Source organism: Hyperoodon ampullatus, assembly GCF_949752795.1.
Source record: "Hyperoodon ampullatus genome assembly, chromosome: 1".
NCBI lineage: Eukaryota > Metazoa > Chordata > Mammalia > Artiodactyla > Ziphiidae > Hyperoodon > Hyperoodon ampullatus.
Window position 1 is genome coordinate 105405691 of NC_136914.1, and position 12898 is coordinate 105418588.

The window sequence follows — 12898 nt, forward strand, 5'->3', positions numbered from 1 at the left end:
AAAAGAGCCTCTTTTGAAAAACAAGAGTACAGTCAACCCTTCACTGGCTCACAAAGTTACCTTGTATGCTAGCTTGCAAGCCTGGACTTGAGTACTAGTACATATTCTGTGTATTATAGAAAAAAAGAATTAGAAAGAGGCTGTATTCCTTTCCCAGGGCTGCCACAACTAAGTACCACAAAATGGATGCCTTAAAACAACAGAAATGTATTCTCTCTGTTCTGGAAGTCCAAAAAACCTGGATGCCAGTGGTGTCATGCTAATCTCTGAGACATTGAGTGGAATCAGTCTTTGCCTTTTGCTAGTTTCTGGTGGCCACCAATCCTTGGCATCCTTTGGCTCAAAACTTCATCTCTCCGATATCTGCTTCTGTCATTGCATGACACTCTCCCCCGTAAGCCAGCGATTCTCCTCTTCTTGTAAGAGCCTACCCTAATCAGTATGAGCTCATCTTAAATTAATTACATCTTCAAAGACCCTATTTTCAAATAAGGTCACATCCACAGGTGCCAAGGGTTAGCAGACACAGTTCAACACATAACAGAGACAAAATGTAAGTCTAACAAAAAGTCAGAATAAGCAGCACCATGATTGTTCCCTGAGAATTTCGAGAAAAATGGCAGGTGATGGTATGTCATAGCTTCAAGTATGATCATGGGCCTGAGTAATCTACATTAATATATGCAATTATACAAATAAAAAACACAGGTGTAAAAGATGTCAAAATTGTAAATTGAATTAAAGAGAAATCAGTCCTAAGGGGGAAAAAAATCCTTACCTCAATGATATAACCCTTTTCAGAGCACTAATTTTATCCAAAATAAGTATAAAAATTCCTCTAAAAAGAGACTGATCAATTGTGTAAAAATGGACAACTGAAATTTTTTAATTGTTAAATTTTTGTACACATCTTTTTTTATAATTTCCTAGCTTCCAAATCTAACCTTCATTTTGACCTACTAACAAAGGTACAAAGTCTGTGATTCCATGTATTCACCCAACAAATATTTATTGACCACCTACTATGTGACAAGTGTTGGATGCTGGGGATTCAAGTTTAAGTAAAGCATGGTCTCTTCTCTCAAGATACCTCATGGCAGTCTAGGAAGAAGAATAACTGAGTCAATACACAATTAGAGGGTCATATTATAAACGTAGATGTTAAGTACAGGGTGATATCAGATCAAGAGAATAGCTAAATAACCCAAGCTGGAGGTGGGGTAGTCAGGAAAATCTTTGCACCCAGAGGAAGCAATTCTAGAACTAAATTATAAAGAGTGCAAAAGAGTCTGCAAAGGAAACAGTATATGCAGATACAAATTGTAAGTGACAACTCAGCACATTCTGTGAACTGCAAGAATCTAAGTATGACCAGATTTAAATGAGAAGTGTGGATGGCAGGGGGCAGGGGGTAGAGGGAGGGCAGAGTAGTTGTCGCTAAAACAAGGTCCAAATTATGAAAAACCTCCATGACTAGGGCAATGAAGAATGTGGTAAACTTAACCAGTGTTCACCAATATTCATTCTCCTCTCCTTTGAGCACATACTTCCACACCTTGGAGTTAAAGGGGATGGAGGAGGTGTCTATATGAATAGCTCTTACCAATGGGCTGTGACAGAGTGATTTAGGTCACTTCTGGCCCAAAGCATAGAAAAGCAGTGTGGCACTTCATATGCTCTCTACTCTTGCTGCAGCGACCAGCAGTGTCTAGATGGCTGGGACTGTGCTAGCCTGGATCCTTGAGCAACTGTAAAGCAGAGCATCGACCCCATCCTCCTGAACCATAGGGGACATGCAGAATGAAGACTTAAACCTTTGCTTTGTAAAGACACTGAGATCTGCAGTTAATTTGCTGCCACAGCATAACCTAGCATTAACCTAAGTGAGGATGCAACTGCAAGAAATTTCATCAGGACAATCGCTGAATAAGACTTGTATTTTAGATAGATCACATTGGCTATGAGGTAAAATTTAGACTAGTGGGGCCAAGATTGGATACAGAGAGACAAATTAAAGGCTATTCCAATAATTCAGAGTTAATGGATACTGTCTCCCATGTTAGCCTAATTTACCTCTTTCCAACTAAACCTTAGGACACCAAGCACTGGGTAATCCCAGGCCACAGCATGACAGATGAGGCTTCCTTGGGCCCAGCCCTCCTCCAGCTTCACTGCATGTAGAGATTCCCTGCCAAACTCTTGTACTTAGACAAAGAGTCTAAGATTAGTAAAAGAGTCTGGTTACGATAAGAAAACCTGTGTTAGTAGAAAAAGTGCATATGACAACTTGCCCTAAATTACTCTGAAAATCCCTTCTTTTGTGCAGCACTTACTCTGAACATGTAGCATTCTGAGATTCAGAACAGAAGAACCAGAGGCGAGAAAGCCCTCAGGTACCATTCACTGCCTGCCTATCCATAAATTGTTCAAAAATCTGGCCAAGATCTCCCTGAGAGTCACATGAAACATAAAGAAGTTACTAAGATGAAGGTACCATAGAAGCCAATATAAATGGTCAATATGTTTGGGTGTTTGGTGTTAACAAATAATAATAGTGCACTATGGTAACACCCCACACAGTTACTGAACTAGCTGGAAATAGCCATATTTGGAGATAACTCTAGTCTGGGATTTAGACCTCCAGGCTACTAGGCTAGTCTGATGGTGAGACCCTTAGTAACCTTGAGCAAACCATCCACCTTCAATGTGTAATTTCCTTTCACTAGCATAACAATGAGATTACTTTTCCCCTCGAGAGCTCACCTGAGAGGTTTTAATTTATTAAGAATTTCAAATCTCTTTCATACACAAATCCTGAAGTTCAAAGCAGTTTTGTATATGCCTAGACAGGGAGCCATAAATGCATTTGGTCTATACCAAGGGATTACTCTGCCATGTGTTACTGTTGAGAAATGAAGGACTTGTATTAAAAATGCATAATTTAATCAAGAGAAAACCACTAATCAGTAGGAAATATGCAACCTTGATGTTATGGGATTTTTTTTAATGTTCATGTTATTAGAGCTGCCACAATTTCTTATGAATCTATTGCAATGAAAATTAATGGAAGGGAGAAGTTTTGAAAGATAAAATGGGATCAAACCATGAGGTCCTCAAGAGAGTCTGACCCTCCTCAGAGGCAAATGCAGAGAAGTAAAGGCAGCATGACAGCCACCAATGCTGATTTTTCAGTTTATTTTTCCAGTTGAAAATTACAGATTTGCAAGCTAAGTTGTGCACTCCTTCAGAGTTCAATAAACCATGTGGTCATTCTACTGAACCAGGTATACACAGCAGCAGATTATAAAGGCCATCTATAATACAGCCTCGGTTTGTCATGCACTCTCTGACTTATGTGTAGAGCTGGCAAAATCCCTGAAAATTTATCTTCTCAGGCCTTCCTATGGGTCAAAAATTAGGTACAATCTTTCAAACAAGACTTTATGAGATGCAGCAGGGAGTTCTGTTTGAATCTTAGTCATGAACAAGCACATTTGACAATTTCATTAGAACTTCACTGGCAGGAAAATTGTTTAGAGGTTTAGGGCTGGGGCAAGTGGGTGTGTTTGGGGGTTGGGGGGCTTTCTCTTTTTTATTGTGTTTTGCTGAGAGAAAATGCAGAATAATGGAAAAGGCAGAAAATAGGAAGAACAAAGTGGTGTCTCACTAGTTCTCAGCTGGAACCATCCAGGCAGCCACTGCGATTTGGAGCCCAGGGAAGTGGGGTTGGAGGAATATGACATTGGCAGCTGTCAGGCAGGTTGGATTTGAGGATAGGGGAGCACAGTTCAAACCATAGCAACTCTCCTATTTTTTAAGAACATAAGTTTAAAGCTATAAATTTGAAAAGCCTACTTACCACGATAACTCTACTAAAGTGTTTTTGTGGGCAGCAGTGGTGAGAATAGTTGTGTGACCTTTCATTAGCTGCATGTGCAGAGCTCTTCTAACTTCTAACTCATTGCCAATTTAGTCTCCCCAAGGGAGGATCAGGATCACTGGCTCTGGAACATTTAGTTTTCCTTTATGTGACTCAATAAGTGCTTATTGAGCACCAGCAGTGTGTAAGTTCCAGGCACTTAGAAAAAAGCTAAGAACGAGCTGCAACACAACCCTTCAAACTCAGAAGCTATTCTTCATCACTAAAGCTTTTAAAAAAGAAAACCTGTCTGGGAGAATGAAAAAGAGTGATGGGAGTATATGGGCAAAAGAAGTTATGAGGAATCTAAAAAAATAAATACAACTGAACTTATTTACAAAACAGAAATAGACCACAGATATAAAAAGCAGACTTATGGTTACCAAAGGGGAAAGGGAGGTGGAAGAATAACTTAGGAATTTGGGAGTAATATATGCATTTGGGAGTACTGTATATAAGATAGATAAACAACAAGGACCTACTGTACAGCACAGGGAACTATATTCAATATTTTGTAACAACGTATATGGGAAAAGAATCTGAAAAACATTATATCTGTACGTGTAACTGAATCACTTTGCTATACCCCTGAAACTAACACAACACTAAATCAACTATACTTCAATAAAAATTTATTTTTTTTTTTAATTTTTAAAAATAAAAATAAATGAAGTATATGCAGCCTGCCAGGAGGGATGAAAAAAAGAGAGGATAACAGGAGGGTGGTTGATAGAAAAGTGAGGGTCTTAAGTGGAAAAAGGGACTCATTTTCGCAGTTTGCTATTTGCTGATCCCAATATTAAACAATTCATCTTAAATGTTGTTATCAATCCTTGCTTTAAAAAGTGGTGAAAATAATATATAGGGTACCTTACTTTTTAAAAAATCTCTGAGCTACCAAGGTTAAAGTAGAGCTGGGAATCTCAGTGGTCAAGTGGGTCTTCCGTGCATTGGTTCAAAGGGCCATACTCTTCGTAAAGCTACAAAGGACTTCATAAGTGTGGCTCATACATTCTGCCTTCTACCTTTCTACTATGGATACTTATGGAGGAGATTTTAGTTAACTGTGCAGGTTTGTTGGCAGAAGCAGAAATTATTCTAAGAAGCATGATTCTATTGTCACTTGATAATCTTTCTAACTCTAGGACACAAGTTCCTAGAATTATATTGCCTCTGTGGTCTCAGTTCATTCCAACTCTTCTGGCAGAGGTGAGACTGTATATCTCAGGCCTAGATTCCAGAATTAGGAAAACAATTGATTTTCTCCACCTAAGTGCATGGTAAATGAGACAATGCTAATGACTATTTAATGATTTTGTTAACATATTACATTGGCAATGTATAACTCTGGAAGAAACTGTTATAATGTTTTGGCTTATACTGCAATTTGCAAACTGGTAATAGAAAAAAAAATGTATCTTATCATATTCCAGATAACAAATTTTCATGCTTCCTTTTCATTTTAAATCTTTGTGTATTTATGTTTTGTTTCCCCAATATTAAGGTCATGGAGCATAGGAGTAAAGACTCATAGCACAGAACTATGCACATACTAGCTGCATCAAAACATGATTTACTCTTGGCTAATCAAAGAAAACATAACTTATATTGTTTAAGCCTAACATAGAACATGATAATCTTTATTCAATTTAAGAAGTAGGTCAATATCTGTTGCAATTTATTCTTTGTTTTTAAAATACTTTTTCAATTTCCACCGAGGCTATTTTATCATTTCTCATGGTATTTTATGCTTTATGAAGAACTTTCCCACAGTAATTCTAGGGAGCAGAAATTAGTCCTATTTTATAGATGAGTTTCCTAGGACCTAGAAATGATAAATACTATGTCTGAGATAACACAACAATGAAGTAGTAGAAATGGAACTGAATCCAATGTAACTAAATCCTAAAACGTTTGTCCTGAACTCCCTTCCTCCTCCCCCTCCTTCCTTCCTTCCTTCCTCCCTCCCACTCTTTCTTTCTCTCTTCCCTACTATTGCTATTGATATCTTTTTTGAACATTTATAAGCTGTAAGGACTTAACCTCATTTTTCCTTTAATATCTTATCAGAAAATTAGAAGGAAAGAACATAAAAAAGAAAGAAGGGGAGGGGAGAAGAGAGGATGACAGGGAAGGAAACTTTCTTGACCCAGTGTTCCCCTCTGGTTACTGTCCTTCTCTTTACAGTAAAATTCCTTGAGACAGTTCTCTGTACTAACTATTTTCAATCCTTTCCTTCCTTTCTCTCCTCTTCTCTATCACCAAGTATCTCCCTCATCATGCCACTGATACTGCTCTTTGTAAAACCAGCAAGACGCTCCACATGAACAATTCTCAGACCTCTCAGCAGCACTGAACACCGTTGCTCACTCTCTCTGCTTTAAAACACTTTCCTCACTTCACTTCTAAGCCACTAGCTTTCCCTGGTTACTCTCTTTCTTCTAGGGATGCTTTCCCTCAATTCTCTTCAGTACTTTTTCATCATTTCCCCAGCTTTCAAATTTTGAATTTCCAGAAAACCATGGTTCTGGATATTCGTTCAAGATGGTGGAGTAAAAGGACTCATTTCCACTTGAGAGAGCACGGAAATCACAATTAACTGCTGAACAATTATTGACAGGAAGACACTGGAACTCACCAAAACAGGTACCCCACATCCAAAGACAAAGGAGAAGCCATAATGAGATAGTAGGAGGGGCACAATCACAATAAAATAAAATCCCATAACTGCTGGGTGGATGACTCACAAACTGGAGAACAATTATACCACAGAAGTCCACCCACTGGAGTAAAGATCCTGAGCCACACGACAGGCTTCCCCACCTGGTGGTCCAGCAATGGGAAGAGGAATTCCCAGATAATCAGACTTTGAAGGCTAGAGGGATTTGACTGCAAGACTTCGACAAGACTGGGGGAAACAGAGACTCCACTCTTGGAGGGCACACACAAAGTAGTGTGTGCATTGGGACACAGGGGAAGGAGCAGTGATCCCCTAGGAGATGGAACCAGATCAACCGGCTAATGTTGGAGAGTCTCCTGCAGAGGCAGGGAGGTGGCTGTGGCTCACTGGGGGGGTGGGGGGAAGGACAATGGCAACAGAAGTTCTGGGAAGTACTCCGTGACATGATCCCTCCTGGAGTCTGACATGAACCCCACCAAAGAGCCTGTAGACACCAGTGCTGGGTCAACTCAGGCCAAACAACCAACATGAGGGAACTCATCCTCACCCACCTGCAGACAAGCAGATTAAAGTTTTACTGAGCTCTGACCACCAGAGCAACACCCAGCTCAACCCACCACCAGTCCCTCCCATCAGGAAGCTTGCACAAGCCTTTTATATAGCCTTATCCATCAGAGGGCAGACAGCAGAGCAAGAAGAACTACAATCCTGCAGCCTGTGGCACAAAAACCACATTCACAGAAAGATAGACAAAATGAAAAGGCAGAGGACTATATACCAGAAGAATGAACAAGATAAAACCTCAGAAAAACAACTAAATGAAGTGGAGATAAGCAACTTTCCAGAAAAAGAATTCAGAATAATGATGGTGAAGATGATCCAGGACCTAGGGAAAAAAATGGAGGCAAAGATCAAGAAGATACAAGAAATGATTAACAAAGACCTAGAAGAATTAAAGAAAAAACAAACAGAAATGAACAATACAATAACTGAAATGAAAAATACACTAGAAGGAATCAATAGCAGAATAACTGAGGCAGAAGAACAGATAAGTGACCTGGAAGACAGAATGGTGGAATTCACAGAATTCCAGAAAACAGAAAAATGAACAGAACAGAAAAAAGAACAGAACAGAAAAGAATGAATGAAAAGAAATCAGGACACCCTAAGACACCTCTGGGACAACATTAAACACACCAACATTCACATTCTTGATGTCCCAGAAGGAGAAGAGAGAGAGAAACAACCTGAGAAAACATTTGAAGAGATTATAGTCAAAAACTTCCCTAACAAGGGAAAGGAAATAGCCACCAAAGTCCAGGAAGTGCAGAGAGTCCCAGGCAGGATAAACCCAAGGAGAAACACACTGAGACACATAGTAATCAAATTGACAAAAATTAGAGGCAAAGAAAAATTATTAAAAGCAACAGGGGGGGCTTCGCTGGTGGCACAGTGGTTGGGAGTCCGCCTGCCGATGCAGGGGTTATAGGTTTGTCCCCAGTCCAGGAGGATCCCACGTGCCTCAGAGCAGCTGGGCTTGTGAGCCATGGCCGCTGGGCCTGTGCATCCAGAGCCTGTGCTCCTCAATGGGAGGGACCACAGCAGTGAGAGTCCCACGTACCGCAAAAAAAAAAAAAAAAGCAACAAGGGGAAAATGACAAATAACATACAAGGGAGCTCCTATGAGGTTAACAGCTGATTTCTCAGCAGAAATTCTACAAACCAGAAAGGAGTGGCATGACATATTTAAAGTGATGAAAGGGGAGAATGTACAACCAAGATTACTCTACCCTACAATGATCTCATTCAAATTCGATAGAGAAATCCAAAGCTTTACAGAAAAGCAAAAGCTAAGAGAATTCAGCACCAATAAACCAGTTCTACAACAACTGCTAAAGGAACTTCTCTAAGTGGGAAACACAAGAGAAGAAAAGGACCTACAAAAACAAACCCAAAACAATTATGAAAATAGTAATAGGAACATAAATATTGATAATTACCTTAAATGTGAATGGATTAAATGCTCCAACCAAAAGCCACAGGTTCACAGAATGGATACAAAAACAAGACCAATATATATGAGGTCTACAAGAGACCCACTTCAGACCTAGGGACACATACAGACTGAAAGGGAGGGGATGGAGGAAGATATTCCATGCAAATGTAAATCAAAAGAAAGCTGGAGTAACAATACTCATAGCAGATAAAATAGACTTTAAAATAAAGAATATTACAAGAGACAAGGAAGGACACTACGTAATGATCAAGGGATCAATCCAAGAAGATATAACAATTATAAATCTATATGCACCCAACATAGGAGCACCTCAATAAATAAGGCAAATGCTAACAGCTATAAAAGAGGAAATCGACAGTAACACAATAATAGTGGGGGATTTTAACACCTCACTTACACTAATGGACAGATCACCCAGACAGAAAATTAATAAGGAAACACCAGCTTTAAATGACACAATAGACCAGACAGATTTAATTGATATTTATAGGACATTCCATCCAAAAACAACAGATTACACTTTCTTCTCAAGTGCAACATGGAACATTCTCCAGGACAGATCACATCTTGGGGCACAAATCTAGTTTTGGTAAATTTAAGAAAATTGAAATCATATCAAGCATCTTTTCCAACCACAATGCTATGATATTAGAAATCAATTATGGGGAAGAAAAATGTAAAAAACACAAACACATGGAGGCTAAACAATGCATTACTAAATAACCAAGAGATTACTGAAGAAATCAAAGGGAAATCAAAAAATACCTAGAGACAAATGACAACAAAAACACGACAATCCAAAATCTATGGGATGCAGCAAAAGCAGTTCTAAGAGGGAAGTTTATAGCAATACAATCCGACCTCAAGAAACAACAAACAACTCAAATAAACAATCTAAACCTACACCTAAAGGAACTAGAGAAAGAAGAACAAACAAAACCCAAAGTTAGTAGAAGGAAAGAAATCATAAAGATCAGAGCAGAAATAAATGAAATAGAAACAAAGAAAAAATAGCAAAGATCAATAAAACTAAAAGCTGGTTCTTTGAGAAGATAAACAAAACTGATAAACCATTAGCCAGACTCATCAAGAAAAAGAGGGAGAGGACTCAAATCAATAAAATTAGAAATGAAAAAGGAGAAGTGACAACTGACACTGCAGAAATACAAAGCATCATAGAGACTACTACAAGCAACTCTATGCCAATTAAATGGACAAACTAGAAGAAATGGACAAATTCTTAGAAAGGTATAAACTTCCAAGCCTGAACCAGGAAGAAATAGAAAATATGACCAAACCAATCACAAGTAATGAAATGGAAAGTGTGATTAAAAATCTTCCAACAAACAAAAGCCCAGTACCAGAAGGCTTCACAGGTGAATTCTATCAAATATTGAGAGAAGAGTTAACACCCATCCCTCTCAAACTCTTCTGAAAAACTGCAGAGGAAGGAACACTCCCAAACTCATTCTACAAGGCTATCATCACCCTGATACCAAAACCAGACAAATACTATAAAAAAAGAAAATTACAGACCAATATCACTGATGAATATAGATGTAAACATCCTCAACAAAATACTAGCAAACAGAATCAGACAACATATTAAAAGGATCATACACCATGATCAAGTGGGATTTATCCCAGGGATTCAAGGATTCTTCAATATATGCAAATCAATCAATGTGATACACCATATTAACAAATTGAAGAATTAAAAACCATATGATCATCTCAATAGATGCAGAAAAAGCTTTTGACACAATTAAACACCCATTTATGATAAAAAAAAAAATCTCTCCAGAAAGTGGGCATACAGAGAACCTTCCTCAATGTAGTAAAGACCATATACGACAAACCCATAGCAAACATCATCCTCATGGTGAAAAACTGAAAACATTTCCTCTAAGATCAGGAACAAGACAAGGATGTCCACTCTGGCCACTATTATTCAACAAAGTTTTGGAAGTTCTAGCCACTGCAATCAGAGAAGAAAAAGAAATAAAATGAATACAAATTGGAAAAGAAGATGTAAAAGAGTCACTGTTTGCAGATGACAGGATACTATACATAGAAAATCCCAAAGATGCTACCAGAAAACTACTAGACCTAATCAATGAATTTGGTAAAGTTGCAGGATACAAAAGTAATGCACAGAAATCTCTTGCATTCCTATACACTAAAAATGAAAGATCAGAAAGAGAAATTAAGGAAACAATCCCATTCACCATTGCAACAAAAATAATAAAATACCTAGGAATAAACCTACCTAAGAAGGTAAAAGACCTGTACTCAGAAAACTATAAGAAACTGATGAAAGAAATCAAAGATGACACAAACAGATGGAGAGAAATACCATGCTCCTGGATTGGAAGAATCAATATTGTGAAAATTACTATATTACCCAAAGCAATCTACAGATTCAATGCAATCCTTATCAAACTATCAATGGCATTTTTTACAGAACTAGAACAAAAAATCTTAAAATTTCTATGGAGACACAAAAGACCCTGACTGACCAAAGCAGTCTTGAGGGAAAAAATGGAGCTGGAGGAATCAGACTCCCTGACTTCAGACTATGCTACAAAGCCACAGTAATCAAGACAATATGGTACTAGCACAAAAACAGAAATATAGATCAATGGAATGGGATAGAAAGCCCAGATATATACCCATGAACTTATGGTCAACTAATCTATGACAAAGGAGGTAAGGATATATGATGGAAAAAAGACAGTTTCTTCAATAAGTGGTGCTGGGAAAACTGGACAGCTACATGTAAAACAATGAAATTAGAACACTCCCTAACACCATACACAAAAATAAACTCAAAATGGATTAAAGACCTAAATGTAAGACTGGACACTATAAAACTCTTAGAGGAAAACATGGGAAGAACACTTTTTGACATAAATCACAGCAAGGTCTTTTTTGACCCACCTTCTAGGGTAATTGAAATAAAACAAAAAATAAACAAATGGGAGCTAATGAAACTTAAAAACTTTTGCACAGCAAAGAAAACTATAAACAAGATGAAGAGAAAACCTTCAGAATGGGAGAAAATATTTGCAAATGTATCAACAGATAAAGGGTTAATCTCCAAAATATATAAACAGCTCATGCAACTCAATATTAAAAAAACAAACAACCCAATCAAAGTATGGGCAGAAGACTTAAATAGACATTTCTCCAAAAAAGATATACAGATTGCCAACAAACACATGAAAGAATGCTCAACATCATTAATCATTAGAGAAATTCAAGTCAAAACTACAATGAGGTGTCACCTCACACTAGTTAGAATGGGCATCATCAGACAATCTACAAACAAGAAATGTTGAAGTGGGTGGGGAGAGAAGGGAATCCTCTTGCACTGTTGGTGGAAATGTAAATTGATACAGCCACTATGGAGAACAGATTGGATGTTCCTTAAAAAACTAAAAATAGAATTACCATATGACCCAGCAATACTACTACTGTGCATATACCCAGATAAAACCATAATTCAAAAAGACATGCACCCCAATGTTCATTGCAGTACTATTTACAATAGCCAAGACATGGAAGCAACCTAAGTGTTCATTGACAGATGAATGGATAAAGATGTGGCACATATATATAATGGAATATTACTCAGCCATAAAAAGGAATGAAATTGGGTCATTTGTAGAGACGTGGATGGACCTAGAGACTGTCATAAGGAGTGAAGTAAGTCAGAAAGAAAAAAATAAATATCGTATATTAACACATATATGTGGATCCTAGAAAAATGGTACAGATGAACTGGTTTGCAGGACAGAAATAGAGACACAGATGTAGAGAATAAATATATGGACACCAAGGAGGGAAAGTTGTGGGGGATGGGGGGAATGAACTGGGAGATTGGGATTGACATGTATACACTAATATGTATAAAACAAATAATAAAACCTGCTGTATAAAAAATAAATAAATAAAATTCAAAAAATAAATTTGGAATTTCCAATGGCTTAGTTTTTGCTTTTTTATCTTATGATTTCATCTAGTCTCATGTCTTTTAATGCCATCTATGTGCTAGTAACTACCAAATCTCAGTCTCCATCCAGGACTTCTCCCCTGAACCCTAGTTCCCAAATGCCTATTTGGCTTCTCCACTTGGATGTCTAACAGACATCTCAAAGTTAACATGCCCAAAACTAAACTTTTACTATTTCCAACCAAAATCTGCTCACCCCACAATCTTCCCCATCTCAGTATCAGTACAAAAACCTTGGAGTCATCCTTGACTTCTCTCTTCCTCTTA